We start from the raw sequence: 14955 nt of genomic DNA on the forward strand, positions 1-14955 counted from the left end.
TATATATATATATATACACAAACACACACACACACACACACTTGTAATTAAGTAATTTTTTGTAATTTTTTTTATATATGCATTAAATTCACCGAGTCAAGTGACAGTAAAAAAATTTACATTGTTACAAAGATTTATATTTCCAATAAATGCTGTACTTTTGAACTTTCTATTCATCAAATAATCCTAAAAAAAATTTATAAGGGTTTCCACAAAAATATTAATCGGCAAAACTGTTTTCAACATTGATAATAATAATAAGTGTTTCTTAGGCAGCAAATCAGCATATTAGAATGATTTCTGAAGGATGTGACACTGAAACTGGAGTAGTGATGATGAAAGTACAGATTTAATTGCATTCCATATATTACAAAATATATTTAAAAAAACAAAACAATCATTTTAAGTTGTAATACTGTTTCACAATATTACAGATTTACTGTACTTTTGATTAAATAAATGCAACCCTGGTGAACAAAAGAGGCTTTATTCAAAAACATAAAAACATATTACAGACTCTAAACGTTTGAACTGTAGTGTATATGCAAATATTTACAAAAAAACAAAACAGATCCTCAAGGATAATAAATCATCTATGGTCCCCTCTGACTTTTGGGACACTTTCACCTAGAGAAGTTCCCTCAAAGATGATAATTCTGTCATTATTTACTCAAACTTGAGTAAATAAAGCTGTTTCAGACCTGTATGACTCTTTCTTCATGGGAACAGAAAAGGAAGAACACTGGAGAATTTGTATTGGTCGTTTTTTTTTATTGCAATTTACAGTAAAAGAAGGCTTCAAATAGGATGCAAAAGCACATTCAAATTTGTTAATATTACTCATGCATTATATTACATTGATCAGGTCTCCTTTGTGCATTCATGTGAAATAAAAAGTAGCAGTTTCTGGTTGTGAGCGGACTGAATCTTTTCAGGGTTATTGGTTGTGCAGTTTACAAAACAGGTCAAGATTCATTCACGAATCTTGACTCAGTAACTCAATGATCTGGTAGCAGTGGATAACAGTCAGTATAGTGAATGTTTTCAGTGAATAACAACTATTGGTTTGTTCTTCGCATTAAGTTATTTTATGACTTTAAAAGCCTTGGAATAGTATAGTATACACAACTTCTAGGCCACTCTAATTTTTAATATTAAAAGCTTCAGTCTCCATTTACTCTAATTGCATTTTTTTGTTTTTTGTGTTCGATGGAAGAAAGTATGCCAAAGGAAGAACTATCGCTTTAAGCTTAAAGTAATTTACAGTGCACAGGCAGCATGTTTCAATGGTTTCCTGACTGATTGTGTAATCTGTAGAAGAATGCAAGACATTATTATAAAACAATAACAGTGACACATCTTGCTCTGCATGCAGGTTCAGTCTCTGTCCATTTTATGCTGCTCCAGGCCACTATCAGTTGTTCATCGAAACCAGCACGGCCGTGTTAAGCCTGTAGGGTTGTGCGTGTGTATGTTTGTGTACTTCATTCTCCCAGGCTGTGAGTGATGGTGGGAATACCTCGCGGGTACGTTCACACAGCTCGACTGAGGAGGAGGAATGCTTGAATAAAGGGAAAAGAGTGCAACAGGCTTATGAGGGCACTGAAATGATAGATGAGTTTTGAGATGAGTAGTACACGCTTGTTTGTGATATGCCTCATCACTAGGGGTGAAAGATCTGAAGGTTTAGATGAGTGCATGTTTGAGTGAAAGCACTGAATGCGTGTCCCCGCAGGCTCTCAAACGAATGATATCAGTGAATGCCAAGATTTAGGATGCACAAATTTTTTTTACAGTTGTCCTAATTCATTTGTTAGTGTCATTATATACAGGTGCATCTCAATAAATTAGAATGTCGTGGAAAAGTTCATTTATTTCAGAAATTCAACAAAAATTGTGAAACTCGTGTATTAAATAAATTCAATGCACACAGACTGAAGCAGTTTAAGTCTTTGGTGTATCACTAATAATTTCCATTTGCCTGTACTTTCACAGCGCACTTGTCATCGCAACTGTATTTGACAGGAACGTCACCTGCAGAAAGGTGAGTGAGTGAGTTTATCCTGAAAAACTCTTTAAAAACTCTTTAAAGCTGAAGTGTGTAAACATTTGGGAATTGGTTACTAAATGTGAGTACAAATGCTCGATCTATCTTTCATTAGTCAGAAAAGAAGGTAGTTCAACTCTAAACTGCAAGCATTGGTTGAGTCAGTGTTGCAACAGTTTCACACAGCAAGTTTGATTTATTTTTTATTTAACCTTTATTTAACCAGAAAAGACTCTCTGACATTAAAAATCTCTTTCACAGGAGTGTCCTGGCCAAAATGGGCAGCAATACAATCAGTTTCATCACAAATTTACACAACACACACCAACTAAGAACACTTAAAACAATTACCTATAATTGGGTCATCTTCCATTTGCCGAATAACTTAAAATTTTGTGATTTCAGTTTCGATTGAAGAAGATTCCAGTCAGACAGAGCTGCATAAATAAAAGCCTTCTTACTTAGTGCACGGCAAATAAGAGTGTGAGCTGCATCCTGTTTCTGATGTTGAAGACTTTCATTTGCTAACATAGGGCCCTATGAAATTACAATTTATTTTAATTTATTTTTTTTCCCCCTAAATGCCGTTTTTTTTGCTTTTCCCCCAAATTCAATTTTTTCCATTAAAATTTTTCTGGACTCCTTTTTAATGGTTAAATGAAATGTTGCTACTCAGAAAACTTGCCTAATTAATCAAAATAATGAAACGTATGCTATTTAACATCAATTTGTTCAAAGTTTAACAAAAAATCTTGGAAAAATTAAATTAATGTTTTTTTTTATTATTGTTACCAAATTCTGTGTTTAAGCATGTCTAATTATTTGAATGCATAAACACAACTTAATGTGTTTATTTCCACAATAGCCCTATAGTGTTTTATTTAAATGAAACCATAAAATGCTCATGAAGTGACTCTCGGAGCAGTTCTGGGGATGTTGTTCATGCATTTATGTCCTCATTTAGTGAGACGGCAGATTCTGAAATCACAGCGAGCGTCACGCACACTTTAGAATGTGTAGTATAGACGGTGAAAAAAGTCAACAAAAACTACGAGTCTGCACCATTCATTCACACAGAGACACGCAGAACATGCAGAGTTCATAGTTAAAAAGTATTTTTGTGATGTAATATTCACAGACACTGGTCCATACCATGATTTGATTTAGGTGTACCTACTTTTCATTAATTCATCCAATCTTTAACAAATTCCGTGACATTCTGTGTTATACAGTAATTCCATTTTTTTATGATTGGATTCTGCATTTGTAAGCAAAAGTAAGGAACATCATTAGCTTTTGGAAGTAATATCTTTCAAATTTGGTATATGATGAAAATGTTTGCACAGTGCAACCTCTGGATAGAAGAAAGTATTATAACAGAAAACAAATGACACACTTCAGCTTTAATTTCACGTAATGTTACTGCATACACTCTTAAAAATAAAGGTGCTTCAAAAGGTTCTTCAAGCAATGCCATAGAAGAACCATTTTTGGTTCCACAAAGAACCATTCAGTCAAAGGTTCTTTAAAGAATCATCTCTTTCTTACCTTTTTGTAACCTGAAGAACCTTCTTTCACCACAAAGAACCTTTTGTCAAACAGAAAGGTTCTTCAGATGTTAAAGGTTTTTTATGAAACCATTTAGACAAAAAGGTTCTTCTATGGCATCGTGAAGAACCTTTATTTTTAAGAGTGTACATAAGAAATTACAGGGAACTTAATGTTTGCATCCTTTTCTCTGTTTCTAGGCTGCATTCCAAGAGAATGTGGGCAGACAAGTACAACGAAAGAGAATACACTTACATAAACACCACTCAGATCCATTATAAACACCTGCACTGATCTGTAGTGATTTTGTGAAGCCTGCTGAGTCTGTGTATCTCTAATCTGATCCTCGGAGTTATCCTGTCTCCACAGGGCACCTTCCCCCATGGCATAGACATTCTTACAGCGGCGGACTACTTCACGGTCGGTAACCTGAATAACTACTTAACTATCAGGTAAGGAGTAAGAAGGTGACAATGTGTGACTAAGAACTGTTTTGGCATGTGTAATTGAACCCAATTGTTCTTCATAGTACACTTTGCTAACATTGCAGGAGCAGGTAGATCAGTCATACACCCCAATTCTCAGAACACTCAGTCACGGTATGTTTTGAATGCATCGATGAGTGAAGCAGCGGTTACGTTGTCGTGTCTTATGTCCCACCCTACAGAAAAATGTCACCATTTGGCTGTGACACCTTAATGTATTAAAAGAGTAATGTGAAAAATGCTAGCCTTAGGGAGCAAAGAGCCATACTCAAGGCTGTTAAAAACTTGGATTGGTTCACCCAAAAATGAATTTTTTTCCTGAAAAATACTTACCCTCAGAAGTTTGTTTCTTCATTGGAACAGATTTGGCGAAATTTTGCATTATATCACTTGCTCACCAATGGATCCTCTGCAGTGAATGGGTGCCGTAATCACACGTAATCCACACATCTCCAGGCAATCAGTTAATGCCTTATGAAGCAAAAAGCTGCGTGCTTGTAAGGAACAGATTCACTTTTAATGTATTTTAAAGATTGTTTTCATTCAAGCTGAGACCACCTCATTCAGGAGATTTTGGACTGATTATTTTTTGGTATAGATCTGAGCATGATTGGCATGTTTGTATATGCCTAAACAAGCAAAACTAAGGGAAAAAAACACGCTAGGTTCAGAAAATAAATAAATCTCCAAACGAGCCTCCAAATGCACATGTACACAAATACATTATGAACAATTCACAACAGTTGTTATTGACATATGTGTCCTAATATAGCAAAATCAGCCTGTTGATTTCTAACAGTCAAGAGGGTTTTGATGGAAAATGGCTGTGTAAAACTAATTTACAATTGTTTTTTTCCCCCAGTGTCGACACTGCTGGTTTTGAGGAATACACCAAACCCTTAATTGACCACTTGGCGGCTATGAAAGTCAATCACTGGGATGGGTAAGTATATGTGTGCTGTTTCATGTGGATTCTTTGGTTTTATATTTTTAACTGAGGCTGTATTTGCTTTTATCAGGGTGATCTGGCCATGCACAATCTAACTGTCCAGGCTCCTGAATACATGGCCAACACTGGTGAGAACAGCTCCATATGTCTGTTAATATATGCCTAAACTCAACACATCTCCTTCACCTCTACACAAAAAGACCAAGTGAAATTTTGTGGCATCTTGTCTTTCTTGATGATTTCCGTTTTACCCCAGCTGCTGCCCATGGCCACAGGCATGGATTTATTATTTATTTACACAGCCGTCACGGCGCTATCCTGGCCTGCGCTGAGAACACTCATGCTCTCTATGAGCTTGCAACCCAGAACAATAGGTTACACCCGCTTTTCTGTTAAAGCGTTGCCTAACCATGCTTTTATTTTACTTAATGCATTTGTTTCCTTGTAGTTCGGTGACTGACTTCCTGTCCTCCGACACCATTGAAGGCCTAAAAAGCAGTCATCAAAAGGTCTGCAGAATTAGTCTCTTGTGTTATTTTGTGAAATATAAAACAAAAGCAGTGTATTGCAACTGATATGTGCTTTCACTTCAGCTCTCTGACAGAAAGCAGTACAGGTAAGCACTTGCTTCATCACCTGGAAATAATCAACATCAAAGCTTTTTAGAGGCACTTATTTGTCTATAGCTTGTAACTGATGTTTTTTTTTTACCCTAGGGGATTTGGTGGATATCTAATGAGACCAGCTGGTAAGAAACTAACAATCATTTACAGTTATTCTATTGAATTGATTGCTTCTTGTGTTGAAACGATAAACTGCTATTATAAAGCAAGTCGCATTACTATTGTTACTCAGTATGTTGTAAGACATTTGAGCAAACCCCAAAATTTTGCTTTCTGCTACAGACATGCATAAAACCCCAAATTGTATGGCTTGATGAGGAGAGGTGTGTAACACTTCTAATATAATTTTGACCTGCCAGACCATAAAAAGGGTGCAGAAAATCACGTACAGTGAAGGACCTAAGTCATATGCTGCAGTAACATGCTAAAACCACTCAGGGCTCAGTGTTTCAAAGATCTTCCTAAGAAAGAAGTTAACAATTATTCATAAGCTAAATTCTAAGAATGTTCCAAATGCAATTCTTGAGAAATTCTTAAGAAGTTCTCAAATGTTTTCTTAAAAAAACGTTTGTTTTTTTTGTGTTCGCTGAAGTGACTGCATCCTGTAGTGTGGTTACAGAACTTCTAATGCATAGAAGTGCATAATGCATAATGCATAATTTACATTACTGATCTATTGGTTCATTTGAAAGTACTTCTGCACATCCCTAGTAATATGTGTCTATGTTATAATGTTTAATATTTGAAACAACCTGATACTTTTATTAAGCTTCTTACCTTTGGTGCTTTAAGAAAGTTGGAGGTTATATTAACTTTAATAGCTTATTTCCAATAATTCTTAAGAATTTGTTTTTTAAGAATTAAAATTCATAAGTTTTGTCTTTAGAACAATTTTAAGGTAGGACGATTCTTTAGGGATGTTTTTGGGAATACGAAACATTCTTAATTTTATTCTAAAGTTTTAAAAATATAAAGAAAATAGCAGTTAAGTTTAAAATAAGTTTATTCTTAAAATGTTTCACTTCTTTAAGAAATACTGATTCTAAAGTTTATTATATATTTTTATCTTAAGTGCAGAGTTGTGATATGATTACAGGTGGTTTAAGAGATGCCAATTATATTATAAATGTCATTATTTTGTAGGCGTGTCGAAATTAATCGTTTCTACGATGCAGACGAGGACGATTCGGTATCGGTTCAGTAATAGACCATAACCGATTATAACGTACTGATGCTTTTCTGACGTCATTTGTCGCATACATGCTTTATCGCGGTAGCATACATTAGGGGCATTCGGCTTGAAGTGCCGCTGCACAAGAATGATCAGTGTATCAAGTACCGCGAGAGCGATAAGAGAGCAGACGGATCCTGATGGTGCGTTCAAGTCATGTCGGATAGATCGTATTTACGAGTTAAATGCACATGAACACCCCCACAAAGTCGTTATTACGAGTGGGAAACTCGAAATTTTCTTTAAGCCCCGAGTTTCCGAGTTGGGGGCATGTCAATGAGAAACATGGCGGAATCAATGGATGCAACGTCTGTAGTTGACGGTAAATTTTTGTTTAAATTTATAGTTTAGTTGTCCTATAAACTTAAATTGGTCATGTTCTTGTTGCGCAGCTGAAATCCAAGTAAAAAAATGCAGACCATGTTGTATTTTCTTGTAATTTATTAAAAGAAGGTACACCGCCAACTAAACTGACTTGAACGCACCTGACGTCGTAATTACGACTTGTCAACTCATAAGTACGAATGTCCCAGGAGGACTTGAACGCAACATTATGCTTTCGAATCGCTCTCGCGGTTTATGTCATACACTGATCATTCTGCGCAGGACACGAGTGCACTAAAAATGCTCCAACTACTTTAAAAGCCGACATCTGGGCACATTTCGGCTTTTATGAACAACCTGGTAAGCATAACCTGGAGAAGACACACGCTGTGTGTAAATCATGTCACCCACAATAAAATATTCAGGGGGTAATACCACTAACTTGAGAAACCACGTCAGGTACAGTTCATATATCTGACTGCTTGTATTTATTGACAAGCAATATAAAATTGTATACATGTGAAGTACATTTTTTAATTGAGGGTGCAGTGCATCGTCAATGCATTATGATGCATCGTGATATCGAATTGAACCGAATCGATGACATGATAATCGTAACGGAACCGTGAGACCAGTGTAGGTGGTCTCACACCCCTATGGAGATAAAATAAAATGGAATGAAATGGTAAATTTATGTGAGACTCATTGGGAATTGATTTGATTCAAAGTGGAAATTGTGCAATTTTTAAAACTAATGACATAAAGTTTAGAGAGATGTTTTGTCCAGTCTCTTAAGAATTAGTGGATTAGTAGACAGAAAAAAATATGTACAGCTTACAACTGTACCAACAATATGGTCGTTATAAAAATATTACATATGTTTTTTTGAAGGATGCCACAGTGTCAGCGCTGGCAGCATTGTATCGGCAGTATTATCGGATTGAACCAGGGGTAGCCCATGCGTAAATGCAAGGTACAGGAAACTAATGCTGAACAAGTACTTATGGGTGTGTTTTTGGGTGTACACATACTTTTGGCCATTTATTGTTTGTTTACATCCATTTGTTGCCATACAGATCAGCTGGTTAGTCAATACCTGTCGGCCCTGGAGAGTCCCGAGGTTCTGACGCACTGTGGCTGCGCTCTCGCCCTGGGCTCACTGCCTCCGTTTATGATCTGTGGCAAACTCCAAAAGGTCAGACCTCATAATGTCTCATCTGCTCAAGTCTGTATCTGAACTGTTAGGTTGAGTTTGCATTCTCAAACGTGCTCCTTAGATCTTGCCTTTGCTCCAGGCTGCCTGTAAGGTAATGCAGAAAGAAGAAAGTCTAACAGAAGCCAGGAGGGATGCGGCCACAGCCATGTCTCAGTGAGTAACACCTTTTTATGTCTCCTTTGCGCTTGAAGAACCAGTCTGTCTGAGCTTAAGCTCGGTCAACGCCTGCTTCCTGCACGACCTGAAATTCATGTCTCCGTTCACTGCTTTGTCCCATCTTGCATTGCATGTCCATGTGTCCTGTGCTTTCTTGTGCTTCTCAGGGTGTGTGTAGCTGTTGGAGTGTGTGCGCGAGGCAGCCCCGACCGTGTCCTGTGTGAGGACAACATAAGGCCTGTGTATGAAGCCTTGCTGGGCTGTATGAACGACTACAGCACAGACAGCAGAGGGGACATAGGGGCCTGGTACGTTCACATGCCTTTATCGAGGTGCATACTTGTGTTGCACAATACGCAACAGTATCAAGTCATGTCAAGTCACCTCTATTTATATAGTGCTCATCCAGCTCAGTTCAGTTCTCTTCAGATAGTGTCTGTGCAATCAAGTCGATAATATTGCAAGAAATTAAGTGTCCCCAACTAAGCATGCCAAATGACAAACAGTGGCAAGGAACCAAAACTCCATCGGAGACAGAAATGAAAAAAAAATAACTTGGGAGAAACCAGGTTCAGTCGGGGGGACAGTTCTCCTCTGGCCAGTGGTATTGTGGTACTCAAAGCTCAAAATGAAGGTTCTGCTTGGGTACTGACAGCTGTGAATATTAGCAGTGCCGTCCTTTAGGCGGTTCAACTGGTGCGGTTGCACCAGGCCCCACGGCGAATGGACAGACGAATGGACCCCCACCCCGGAACGTGATTGCAACCAGACCGAGGGGGCCCCGCTCCCTACCTCGCACCGAGCCCCGCATCAGCTAAGGACGGCCCTGAATATTAGTATTGTAGATTTACTGCTGTTCTGTAAAATAATAATAAATACATTTAAAATAATATATTTTTTATTATTATTATTATCAACATCATAATTAAAATATGTTAGTTAGTTAATTTCATTAAATTATAAAAATTAATCAAACAAATATAAAGAGAAGTTTTACTATAGTAATACTATTGTATTGTAAAAAACAAAATTATATAAAATAATAAAGTAATAATAATAACATATGTAATTATCATTACGATATTTCATTAAATTTGAAGGATTAAACAAACAAAAATATATAAAAATAAATAAATATGTTATATATACAAAATAAATATCACTATAGTAATACTATTGTATTGTTAAAATAATATTATTACAATGTAATAATAATAATAATCATTGCTCTTTTGTTGATTTTGATTGCTTCCATTGTCATCATTTGTAAGTCGCTTTGGATAAAAGCATTTGCTAAAGGACTAAATGTAAATTATTATTATTATTATTATTTAGCTTTATTAGTTTTTCATTTTATGATTTAATTAAATTAAAATAATGTATTATTATTATTATTTAGTTTGATTAGTTTGTTTCACTTTATGATTTAATCAAATTAAAATATATTATTATATTATTATTATTATGTTCTCATTATATAATGATGAGTTGATTCAGCTTAATGTAGCCATTTAATGTGATTAATGGTAAAATAATGCAATAAAATTTAGACAATAAATAAAAAATTGTGCAAAGAGACTTTAAGTATTTAATTAATCTAATTATCTCACTAATTATGTCATTTAATCAATTGGTAACACTTTATTTCGATAGTCCACTTTAGACATTCTATTAACAGTAAGTAACTTTGCAACTGCATGTCAACTAGCAGTTAGTAGAGTATTAGTAGACTGTCTGCTTAATATCTTCTAACACTTTCTTTGTCAACTTATTCTACTAACCCTAAACCTACCCTAACAATCTACTCTGAGAGTTAGTAGACATGTAGATGCAAATGAATGAGAATTAGTTGACATGTAGTTGACATGTAGTTACAAAGTTACTTATAGTTAATAGAATGTCTAAAGTGGACAATCGAAATAAAGTGTAACCAATCAATTTAGTTATTGATAGTCCTAATATATTCATTTAATTAATTTAGCTTTTTAGATTTGGCTGATTGTAAATGTTACTCACTTTACCCGGAAGTGTACTTCTAAATGTAACACTAAACATTTTGTTTGCCACTGCCCTCCGGTCTTGCCCTCGCTGCCCCACGAGTGACGCATTCCTCACATTCCCCACAGGTGCCTCCAGGCACAACAAACCTTCAACATGATGCTGGAAGTGTCAACAAACAACATGTGCATAATGCCTTCGTGACTTACGTAGTGTCATCAAATATTTGAAGCATCTTTTTCTGTGCTTGTGTTTCTCCGAAAGCAGTTGGACAGTCACGGTGTAGCTCTGACTCTTGCTCTCATTCTGTTTCAGGGTGAGCGCAGCAGAAATGAGCAGCCTTATAGATGTGACCCTGCTGGTGGTGGCGTCTGCTCCAGATCTCCTCTTCTCTGACCTGTGAGACACTGTCAATCTTGCTTAAAGAGAGAGTTCAGAGAGTACTATGGAAGTTGATGACTACCGGTTGCCAACATTCTTTAAAATATCTTCTTTATACAGTTTTGGAACAACTTGAGGTGAGTAAATGACGACACTATTTTAACTTTTGGGTGAATTAACCCTTTCAATTTAGTTGCAGTAAACGTAATGCACCATTGCAGACCGCTCACAGATATTTCTCTCGTTTTGTGTAGAGTTCAGCGAATGATATGTTGCCTGGCTCAGCAGGCTGCAGGGAAGATCGACCGCTACCGAGCCCACGCCGGCACCGTTTTCCTGCGTCTGCTTCACTGCACAGACCCCGCAGTACCTCTACAGAGCTACTGAGCATCTTCCCTCCGTGAGTGCCACAGGGGTGTAATCGTACTCAGGAGTGTGTTAATACAGTCTAGTTGTACTAACACAACTTACAGCTCACTTCAAATCACTGTATTTAAGATATGCAAAAATGTGTGTGGCTGCGTATTTTGATACTAACGCCATAATACTAACAAGCGAATTGAACAGATCTGGCCAAAACATAATTTATGCTTGATGCGTCCACCCAAGCATTAGGGTGCACTTGCCGAAAGTAACATCATCACTTTGTTTGTGGCAGCAGCAATTTAATTTTTCTGAATTTGAGGAAAATAGAAAATGTACCTATATACCAAACTTTTTCTGCACTAGAGAATCAGTTGCTTGTTATAGCTAATCAGTTGCATTGAAATGTTCAATTTATACAGTTTTTCGATGTACGTTGATAGCCCAAGTATAATCAATAATTAAGAATACAATTTTTGATCACACTTTATTTTAAGGTCCAATTATCGCCATTAAAAAACCAATAACTATGACTTTTGCCTCGATAAACTCCTAATTTGCTGCTTATTAATAGTTAGTAAGGTAGTTGTTAAGTTTAGGTACTGGGTAGTATTAGAATATGGTCATGCAGAATATGTGTTTTATACGTACTAATAAACAGCCAATATGTTAATAATAGGCATGCTAATAAGCAACTAGTTAATAGTGAGAATTGGTCCCTATACTAAACTGTTACCAATTTTATTTTTTTGGCAGATTTAAAATGTTACTAAATTTGTCCAAAGCTTTATGTTTAACTGTAAAATGTTAAAAAAATGGCTGCTATTTAAATTCTGTAATATATTTCCTATAAAATACAACAATAAAGATTGTCCACCGTTGACCCTAGCATTAGAAACTTCATTTATTATTCCATTTTTATTTTTGGGTCTATTGTAGTTCTAATTTCGTAATATTTTCAGTTCACTATTTATTTTATTTTTGATTTATAAACCACATTAATATAATGTTTTAATATTTTCTTTTTACCTAATAGTATAGTTTGCTCTAGAAAGGTTTCTGCAGGCCTTAAACAGTCTTAATTCTCCTTTTACAAATGAAATATCTTTTTTTTCAGTTCAAATATTTAATCATCCTTAAATCAAGACTTAATGTAAAAGGAAGATAGTTATGAAGATAATTTGATAGTTTGAAGATAGTAGAAGTCTTTTTTTATTTGAGAAATTAAACAAAATAATGTGAGTTTATGCTTAAAACATGAACAAGTATCTGTCAGCGGGGTCTAAAAACTTGTACTCCTTTTGAATGAAGTTGATTTATCTGACTCTATTGACTGATTTGTTTCATAAACTCAATTTCACAGAATACAAGACTCCTCTCTTGTCATTTCGCTTCTCAGTGTATCTTAATTTAAAAATCTGTAGATATTTGCTCTGGAAAACAAGAAGAACATCACATTTTTGCGGTGTGATCAGAAGGTACAGTAAAAGTAATTTCCATATTCTAGTTAAGCTGTGTGTGTGTGTGTGTGTGTGTGCGTTTCAACACCTCTGTGAAATAGTCTCAATGGTTTGTGCTGCTTTGGTTTTTTAGATATTTATTGGTCATTCTGAGGTCACCCAGCCCCCCCACATGCTCCAGATTTACCCCAAATAGTCTTGTTTGTTTGTGCTTCGTTTGTGCTGGTTTGTACCGGTAGTATTTTCGTTTTTGCAACTGTCTTTTTTTTTACAGTTGAAGCAATAAGGTCAAATTCAAACGGCAAACCAAATCACATAAAATAGTTGAAGTCACTTATTATTATTAGCCTACTTCACAGAGGTTATGAACAACACATACTACAATAATTTGTTAATAAATAATTCGTTTTTAAAAAGAGTTTTAAAAAGAAAGAAAGAACATGGAAATGTTTTATTTACAGTGTTAGTGAGAATTTTCAAATATTTTTGTAAGAAATCTCTTATGCTCACCATAGCTGATCACATTTATCTGATCAGCAATACCTTGAAATATTATTACAATTATAAAATAAGTGTTTTCAGTTGACATATATTTTAAAGTGTAATTTATTCCTGTGATCAAAGCTGAATTTTCAGCATCATTACTCATCAAGTTTAAAACAGTTGTGCTGCATAATTTTTTATGAAAACCATACTTTTTTTCAGGATTCTTTGATGAATAGTAAGTTCAAATGAAACAGCATTTATTTGAAATCTAAATCTTTTTTGTAACTATAAATGTCTTTACTGTCACCTGTGTCAAGTGAATGCATCCTTGCTGTAAAAACATACAGTATTTGTTTCTCTTAAAATAACAATAATAATAATACATTAACTCGTGCCGTGGCCAAACTAAACATCGAATGGCCCGCCGAGAAAATGGCTGAACCGCAGAAAAGCAAGTTGGATGAGCGTTTTTTGTGAATTAAGCCACCACCTCCGCGCCGGAGCCTGCCTTTTTTCTCCGACCTCCACACCGAGGTGTCGAATTCGTGGGGAAGACCATTCTCGGCCTGCCTCTTTGTTCCCGCCTCTGATTATTATGGCAATGTGGCGGGGGTAAATCTGAGGATATTACCGAGCTCAGGAGGACCGCTGATTTGTCTCTCCGCGCCACCAAGGAGACCTCCCGTGCCATTGGCAGGTCTATGGCAGCTATGGTGGCAGCGGAGAGGCATCTATGGATGACCCTGTCAGATATGAAAGAGAGAGACAGGGTCTGCCTAATGGATGCCCCACTCGCGCCTTCTGGCCTGTTTGGCGATGCCGTCAATTCGGTTGTCGACAGGTACCAGGAGGCTCGTAAGCAGGCGGCGGCGTTCCAGCGGTTTCACCGTACTTAAGTCTAAGAGGTCCTCGGCCAAAAAGTCCTGACGCCACTGGCCCAGGATGTATGAGGGCAGTCCCCTCTGGGGTGCAGCGGGTTGCACCGCATTACACTATGGCCGTCTCGCCTCAGTGCCCTCAGGAGATCGAACTGCTAACCCTGCCGGAGTTACAGGGCGCAGCGGTCTCCCGCGAGCGCCACTCTCAGTCACCGCCCAGCAACGTAGCGGTGCTAAGAGGCTCGCCACCTCTGCAGAGGTCTCTAGAGCAGCAGGTTCGGTTGTTCCCTGCCGGTTCGCCGTTACAGGGCACCGAGCCGGCTGCTCGTATTACATCAGAGATCAGTCTCAAGAGACTGATTCCCTTTAGTAGACTTTTTGGCAGCGTGGAAACTACTGCCAAATGTGTCTCAATGGGTCCTGCACACTGTAGAGAGAGGCTACAGAATCCAGTTTGGTTCTCCTCCGCCTCTTTTCAACGGGATTACTCCCACGCTGATGGGCCCCGAGCAGGCTCTGGTCATGGAACAGGAAGTAGTGACTCTTTTGAGGAAGGAGGCCATCGAGCTGGTCCCTCCTCATGTGAGGCAGTCCGGGTTCTACAGCCGGTACTTCGTAGTTCCAAAGAAGGATGGGGGGTTGCGTCAGATTTTAGATCTACTTCACTTGAACCGCTCAGTCATGAGACTGAAGTTCAAGATGCTTACTATAAAGCAGGTCGTGTCTCAGATCAGGTCCGAGGACTGGTTTGTCACGATAGATCTAAAGGACGCATACTTCCATGTATCCATCCTTCCCACTCACAGGGAG

General features: G+C 37.2%; 1 pseudogene; it reads left to right on the forward strand.

Annotated features, from left to right (window-relative positions):
• The window catches only part of LOC107602695 (tubulin-specific chaperone D-like), a 24624-nt pseudogene extending 13279 nt beyond the window's left edge, over nt 1-11345 (forward strand).
• Nucleotides 11346-14955: the final 3610 nt, after the last annotated feature.

This window comes from Sinocyclocheilus grahami, unplaced genomic scaffold (assembly GCF_001515645.1).
Source record: "Sinocyclocheilus grahami isolate Dianchi unplaced genomic scaffold, SAMN03320097.WGS_v1.1 scaffold333.1, whole genome shotgun sequence".
Classification (NCBI taxonomy): Eukaryota; Metazoa; Chordata; class Actinopteri; order Cypriniformes; family Cyprinidae; genus Sinocyclocheilus; species Sinocyclocheilus grahami.